This window comes from Phoxinus phoxinus, assembly GCF_949152265.1.
Source record: "Phoxinus phoxinus genome assembly, chromosome: 13".
NCBI classification, from domain to species: domain Eukaryota; kingdom Metazoa; phylum Chordata; class Actinopteri; order Cypriniformes; family Leuciscidae; genus Phoxinus; species Phoxinus phoxinus.
The window spans coordinates 3,957,792-3,963,791 of NC_136888.1; positions in this window are offsets into that span (position 1 = coordinate 3,957,792).

The window sequence follows — 6,000 nt, forward strand, 5'->3', positions numbered from 1 at the left end:
CCATGTATCTGAACAAGATGTCCAGGACCTCTGGCAGAAAATTAGGCCCACAGCATTAAATATACAGCAGAGTATTTCATTTTACACATGGGGTACTTTTTTATCCCTGTGTGCACCAAACCCATCTTACGTGTTTGCTGCCAAAAAAGCTATTTTTTTTGGTTCCTCTGTCCATAGAACGTTTGAAAAGTACCGGACACGACTGGCACTTCAAACGGGACGGGTTCTATGGTCAGATGAAACAAAAAAAAATAGCTTTTTTGGCAGCAAACACTTAAGATGGGTTTGGTGCACACAGGAGCCGCGTTTCCACCGAAATTACCCGGAACAATTTGTCCCAGGAACTTTTTTCCCAGGAACTTTTTTTGCCCCAGACCGGTTGCTCTCTGCGTTTACACCGCAGTCTACAGTACCGGGAAGATTATAAACTGCGCGACTGCTCCTCCCAGTCTGCGACGCACAGTAATCAGTTTTGAGCGCCACATTTATAATAAGTATGGAGGAGATTCAAACTGTTCTGTAGTTGTGTTTGTGATGTATTGCGGACATTGAATGTGAGACGGCTGGGACGAACGCGCAGAAAATTTCCTGTTACACAAATACGCTTAATAAAGCCTGAACCTCATCGTCGTTCCAGCTGGGTTTTTTTTATTATTTTTTTTATTAAATTCCATATTTGCAGACAGACAACTCTTAATGCATGAAGCCACGAACCGCAATAGATTTTTAAAAATGCCGGTTAAAATAGAATGCTGCGTGGAGTCCTCCAGTCAAAATGCGGCGTGAACACAACCAATCAGCATGTTCAGCGCACAAGTCCCGCCCCCAAAAGTTCCTGAACTTTGAAAAAGTACTACCTCGCCAGCAGGGACTTTCGGAGGGGGAAATATTTACCTGGAACTTCATTTAGACCCTGGTTCCTGCAGTGTAAACACACAGAGTACCAGCCCAAAGTTCCTAGCTCCTGGGGAAAGTTCCCGCGGTGGAAACGCGGCTAGGGATAAAAAAGTACCAGTCAGTCCCTGGCCTGAACCCTATAGAAAATGAGTGGGCTGAACTGAAGAGAAGCAGCACCAATATGGATCTGGGAATCTGCAGGATCAGGAGAGATTCTGTATGGAGGAATGGTCTCTGATCTCTTGTCAGGTGTTCTCCAAACTCATCAGGCATTATAGGAGAAAACTCAGAGCTGTTATCTGTTATGTGGTTTATAGGTACACACCCTAACCTTTATAGGAGGCTCGACACAAGGATCACACAGTACGTTCATTAAACCCACGGCTTTAATGATCCCCCCTTCAACAACCACCTACACAAGGTTCCTACCCCAGCAGTTAACCTGATACAAAGGATAAACTATGTGCAGATGCAGAAACAGAAATAACATTAAGAGCATTTCTAAACTTTAACAGAGGCTCTTACGATTACTTTTAGGCTACTGAAAACATAACCCATACCATCACTAAATGACGATCAAGATCAGTAACACACATTTATAGTTCTTTTTTTTTCATACGGTTTGGCTGTGAAATACTATGAACATGTGCTTCTGTAAACACTTTATCAACAACATAAATTGGCGACAATCAACTACTCCCTGCCCACCCCCATAACTCAGGTGCCATTCCTAAGAACGAACAAAGTCTTTCAAGTAAGATGGAGGATTCCTTATTCGGGCTGGGAAACGTCTTTCACACACAGGAGACTGCTGACTGGCTACACACTGTGCTCCGGGTGTGACAGGAGTGTGTGTGTCGTCAAGAACGGTGCTCTCAGGTGCTGGTTCAATTAAGTTAGCAGGTTCTCCTGGAGCCACAGGGGTTGGTGAAAGATGGTATCTGTTCCTTCACAGAGTGCCCCCAGGCGTTTCAATGATGTATGACCTCGGCGTACCGGCAGTAGACACCACCGTGCCTCGTTCCACTGTATCTTTGACCCACACATGATCACCGGGTTGAAGGTACGGCATGTCGCGTGCTCTGTGTCTTTGGTCATAATTCTGTCGCAGTTTTTGTCTGTACCTTTGCTCTGTCCTTTTCAGGTTATCCATGTCTGCGCACCCTGGGTTGAGCTTGGATGGAATGACAGGAACTGGCGTTCTTATTTTCCTCCCCATCAGAAGTTCAGTGGGACTGTATCCATTCGCCAGGGGAGCAGCTCGATAGGCCATCAGGGCAAGATAAGGGTCGCTGGATTTCTTGAGGAGACTTTTGATTGTCCTCACAGCACGCTCCGCCTCCCCGTTGCTCTGAGGGAAATGGGGACTGGATGTCGCATGACTAAAACCCCAATCCTGTGCGAACTGTCTGAAAATCTCAGATGCAAACTGTGGGCCATTGTCTGAGCGGACCACTTTAGGTATACCATGGCGAGCAAAGATAGACTTGACGTGATCAATCACAGCTCCAGATGTTGTAGATGTCAGTTTGGCTACTTCAAAATATCTGGAGAAATAGTCCACGATGACCAGGTATTGTTTGTTGTCTATCTGGAATAAATCCGCTCCTACAGTGGACCATGGTCGTGGCGGAAACTCAGTAGACATCATCTTTTCTTTGAAATTGACTCTTTCACGGCTACACACATCACATTTCTCTATCATGTTTGTCAGCTCTCTGCTGAGCCCTGGCCACCACACTGAATGCTTAGCTCGCTCTCTGCATTTTGTTATTCCCAGGTGGCCCTCGTGCAGCTTTGACAGAATGTCCGCCCTGAGTGATGCTGGGATGACTATCCTGCTGCCATACAACAGTAGACCATCTTGAATTGTGAGCTCACCTGAGAATTGCAGATATGGCTGAAAAACTCTTTTAATTGAGAATTTATCTGGCCATCCTTCGACACAGAATTTCTTCAAGTGCTTGACTGTGGAGTCGTCGTCCTGGTGTCTCTGAATTTCTCTTAACCGCTTTTCTGTAGCTGGTAGATTCGCAACAACAGAGTCAACATAGAGGTTGATTTCCTCCTCCTGCAATCCTTCTGCTGTGTGACTGATGGGAGCTCGGGACAGCACATCCGCAGTTGCAATGTCTTTGCCAGCCACATGTGATATTGTGTAGGCAAAACGCATTAGTCGCATGCGCAGACGCTGTATGCATGGAGGAAGTTCATCTAAGCTCTTTGAGCCTAGTAGAGGAATTAGGGGCTTGTGGTCGGCCTCAATATGAAAACTCTTACCAATGAGGAACTCTGCAAACCTCTCACAGGCCCAGGTTGATGCTAGCGCCTCTTTCTCGATCTGGGCGTATCGCTGCTCAGTGCTGCTGAGGGCTCTCGAAGCATACGCCACAGGTTTCCATACTGTGTCTGTGTGCCGCTGGAGAAGGACGGCGCCCATCCCATATGAGGAAGAGTCGGCGGAGACAAGCGTTTCAGCATTCGGGTCATACAATGCAAGCCCTGGGGGTGTCGTCAGTTCTTTTTTTATGTTATCGAAGGCATGTTGTTGTTGCTGCCCCCAGGCCCACATACTGGACTTTTTCAGCAGGTCTCTGAGTGGTCGTGTTCTCTCAGCCAAGTGAGGCAGGAACTTCCCCAGGTGGTTTGTCATTCCCAGGAAGCATCTCACCTCGCTGACATTACTGGGTGCTGGCATGGCTTTCACAGCACTCACTTTATCAGGGTCAAGTCAAGAATATTTGTATAGCGCTTTTCACAATACAGATTGTATCAAAGCAGCTTCACAGTATTAAATTAAAATAATAATAAAACGTCCATGTTTGGTAATGCTAATCAATAGTAATATTGATTGATTCATTAAATTGAATATCCCCAACTGATCAAGCCAAAGGCAACAGTGGCAAGGAAACGAAAAACTCCATCAGGTGACCCAATGGTGACCTAAAACTCCATCAGGTGACCCAATGGTGACCTAAAACTCCATCAGGTGACCCAATGGTGACCTAAAACTCCATCCGGTGACCCAATGGTGACCTAAAACTCCATCAGGTGACCCAATGGTGACCTAAAACTCCATCAGGTGACCTAATGGAGAAAAAAAAAAACCTTGGGAGAACCCAGGCTTCAGCACTGACACCTGATGCCTCGATGACCTGCCCCAGGAATTTGATCCTGCTCTTAGAAAACTCACACTTGTCGTTGAACGTCACTCCCGCCTCCTGCAGTCGTGACAGTACTCTCCACAGTCTCTCATCATGCTCCGTCTGTGTAGCTCCCCAAATAAGCACGTCATCCATCTGACACAGAACCCCTACTAGGCCCTCCAAGATGCGTGACATGCGCTTTTGGAAATGTTCTGGTGCTGACGAGATCCCAAAACACAGGCGATTGTAACAATACCGCCCGAACGGAGTTATGAAAGTGGTTAGCAGAGTTGACTCCTTGGACAGTGGAATCTGCCAAAAGCCTGCATTGGCATCTAGCTTTGAAAACACTTTTGCCCCAGCGAGCTGTCCTAAAGTGTGTTCAACTGAGGGGAGGGGGTGCTTCTCTCTCATAACTGACTTGTTCAGCTGTGTGAGATCGGTGCATATTCTCACCTTGCCCGTGCGTTTCGGCACCACCACCATAGGCGCACACCATTCAGTGGGCCCCTCCGCTTTTGAGATAACTCCCTGCTGCTCCATACGGTCCAGCTCATCTCTGACCTTTGGCAGGAGTGGGAGGGAGATGCGCCTGGGAGTTGAGAGGGAGAAAGGCTGAGCGCCTGGTTTCAGTACTATCTTGTACTCGTCCTCCATTTTACCTAGTCCACAGAAAAGCTTAGGGAACTCCCTTTTTACTGTCTCTTTGGAGTCCAGGCTGACGTTATTTATTCTGGTGACCAACTGCAGTGCCACTGCAGCAAGCCCGCCTAGCAGTGGTGTGCACAGCCCCTCCACAACGTAAATTTCCTCTTTAGTACTATTACTGTTTTTTTCTGAGAGTGGCGGTGAACTTGCCCTTCACATTCAGACGAGTCCCTCCAGCAGAACCCTCGTTGACTTTTCCAGCTTGCTGAACTGGCCCTGGTTATACAGCATTTCCGATATAGCGGTGACGTCTGCGCCAGTGTCAATTTTAAAGCGTGCATTGAGATTCTCCACATGTATGTCTGTCATCCATGGGCTGTCATTTGCGTCCGCTAACAGTGAACCCAGAAATGCAACTTCCTCACCAGTGTCCTCAACCACTGTAGCTACATGCATTTCACACATTCTTTTAGTTTTGCACACTCTGGCGTAATGTCCTTTTTTTCTGCAGTTATTGCATATTACCTCTTTAGCTGGACATTGTTGTTGGCTATGCCATCTTGAATCACCACATCTGCTGCATTGTGCCTGTCTTTCCTTCTGTTTTTTTTTCTGTTTGCTTGTATTGTGGCTTGGGTTGTTTTGCGCGTGCATGCTGTCAAGCTGAGCGTTAGAGATATCTGCTTTGAAGTTAATTTTTAGCATTTCTTGTTGCTTCTTCACCTCCTCACTTTGTCTAGCTCTTTTAATTGCTTTCTCTAAAGTCAGTTCGGGATCGAGTTGTAGCTGTTCTGACAAGCGTTTATCTCTCAGACCCACAACAAGTCTATCTCTCACCATTTCGTCATGCAGAGCCCCGTATCCGCAGTGCTCCGCTTGGCAGTGCAGCGCTGTGTGAAAGCTGTCAGCCGACTCGCCGATTTCTTGCTGCCTCTGGTTAAACTTTGCCCTCTCGAAGATCACATTTCTGCGTGTTACAAAGTGAGCATCCAACTTTCTCTTAACTGTGTCGTACTCACTCGCGTCCTCTGGGCTGAGGTGCAGGGAAACCAGTATATCCTCCGCCTCCTCCCCCATTGTGTAAATCAGTGCATTCACTTGATTTTCGTCCGCTTGTGTCTCCAATCCAGACGCGATGCGGAATCTATCGAAGCGTTTAATCCATTTAGTCCAGTCTTCGGCTTTAAATGTGAACTTCTCTGGTGGGGAAACTTGAAACTGATTCATTTTGCCGTCCGTGAGCTCGCTAGCATTAGCGTTAGCCCTAAACTTTCGGTACTCGGCAGAGAGAAAACAAATAAGCAACTAG